Source organism: Cariama cristata, unplaced genomic scaffold (assembly GCF_000690535.1).
Source record: "Cariama cristata isolate BGI_N322 unplaced genomic scaffold, ASM69053v1 scaffold6399, whole genome shotgun sequence".
NCBI lineage: Eukaryota > Metazoa > Chordata > Aves > Cariamiformes > Cariamidae > Cariama > Cariama cristata.
Genome location: NW_009633985.1, coordinates 12,016 through 14,418, shown reverse-complemented (window position 1 = coordinate 14,418; position 2,403 = coordinate 12,016).

Below are 2,403 nucleotides of genomic sequence, written 5' to 3'. Positions count from 1 at the left end.
TTTTGCTACCTGGACAAATGACCACATGCAGTAGGGCGGAGCAGTACTTGGCACAGTTTGAATTCAAAGGCGCGTACTCAGTAAGCTAAAAACGCAGGTCCAATTATTAAAAGCACCTGTTAGCAAACTGGCAAAGACGGTATGTAATGCACAATTTATGTCAATGTGTCTTTTGTTGTATATGCATAATGGTCTTTATGTTGTCCCTGCAGTGTCCAAGGAAGAGCACGGAGGTGCTTCTCCATCCTTTTATGCTTCCAAAGTGACCATTTGGGCAGATGAGAAAGATCATGAGGTCATGCTATTGAAGTCCCCCCAGTAGAACTACCGTGTATGTTCACAGAGAAATTTCACCAAGTGAAAATTCTCAGAAAGGAATTTGGACTATAAATTCCATTTTCCAAAAGGACTTATATGCAAAAGACCCAGATTCACCAGATTTTATGCTTGTAACCTGCAAATGAAATCAATAGGAAATCAGGAGTCTCTATTGGATCTGGCCCAGAGGAGCCAGAGACTCACCAGGAGTTCCCTGGGTACGTAGCCGTTAGAAGAGAATGTCAGCCTGTTTATGTGCAAGAATTCCCCAAATGGGGAAATCTCTGTCATCCATTTACAGTCTTTCTGAGCCATCTGGTCACCTTGGATGTACTAGTCTGGCCCTTTGGTCTTTGCTCATGTTTTTATTTCCACTGCAGCCATTAGGCAAGCTAATAGAAATAAAACTTGTCCTTTTTGCCCTCTGTTTAGCATCGTGCCTCGAGCACAAGAGTCATTGAGCATAATGTTCATCCAGTAAATACAAGTGAAAAGGATACTATTCATTTGCAGTTCTATTAGTGGAAGCTACGGTTAACAATTCAAATCTAGGGAGAAAGATAATTGCAGGAGCTGATTGCCAGCCATCCTCCTATGTTGACTCACAGGGCAAAATGAGAGTGAGAAAGAGAAGCTAAAATTATAGTACAACTCTCTGAGGAATATTAATGTAATAGTTTTAACATGATCCTGCTCACATTTTATCAAGTAATGTTAATAAAAAGGATGGCTCTGGTAATTTTTGCAATATTACATTTTCCTTGGAATAATTGTGACTCAACACTCGCTTTGCAAACTAATGAAACTTTTACGTTTCTGAATGTTTTTATAATTTTTGTTATTCAGGTGAAGATTATACCTTTGGGCTGAAAAAGTGCATTCTGGAATTTTAATCTTGTTTGCTAAAATATTTATGTGCGATACTCTAAAGATACTGTACAGTGAAGGATCTTTCTTTGTGGGAACATGTTGTTATGAAATCTCCGGGATTGCTTTAAGAAGCTTATTAGCTATGCAAAGTAGGTTCACTTTGCGTTAACGCAAATATAAAATTTTCATTATGGCCCCAGTCAAGAATCTGGGCCCTAGTGTGCCTGGCATTGCCCTTGCTTTGTAACAAACGTATAGCCCCTTCCCTAGAGAACTAACTGTCTGCTCGCTAGATAGGTTGCTGCAAGCAGATGAAACACATGAGGAGGTAACAACAGAACCAGCGGAGCTTGGCGAAAAAGCAGAATTAACAGTTCGCTGCCTACATGGCCAATTGTTGAATGGTTTGTAGACACTGAACTGAAGGTAAGTCTTAGCTTACTGTTAGACACAATCTGCATGCCCTGTGCAGTGTTAATATTCAGCCTGTGCTATGACAGGAATGAAGCGAAGATGCAGATACTGTGAGCTTCAGCAGAAAAGTGACTGATTTAGGGACCTGAGCCACTTTCTCAGATGCCTTAGAGGTAGGTCATGCAGTAACTCTTTGAGAGCCTACAAGTCCGAAAGAAATAAGAGCCATCTGTAAGTCTGATCTGAGAACGAGCAGTTGAATAACAAAGGACAATGTTCCAGCTATGTCCAACTTGATTGATTACTTGTAGTTTGGCTCTGCTCAGCCCACACTCTGTAGCCTCTCCAGTTCCTCTGTTGTGGTATCTTATGTTCTCTGTGTTTTATTTCTTCAGCTGGAGGGCCTGCCTGTAGGTATAATATTGTTGGCCAGGCATCTGGCACTTGAGCTAAAGAAGTGCTGCCGTCCAGCGAGCAACTAATAATAAGCTACTGTTGTCTCAGCTGACCTACCTACAAACTGTACGGCCTATGTGTCTAAGACAGACATTAACCCTTTCCTGTAGTAGGAAACCCTGTCCTGTAGGACAAAATGGGCTTTTTTATGCTGTCATTACTAAGTCAGACTATACTTTTCTCCATTCCCAGTGCATTTGTAGGTAAGCTCATTTTTAGCTCTCTGGCTTCGCCCCTTATCTTAAACCCAGCTTATGATTTGCTGCTATTTGCTAATGCCTCTCCCCTACACAGCCAATGTGTTTTGTACACAAAACAGAACTAAAAATTTCTATTAGGTTTACT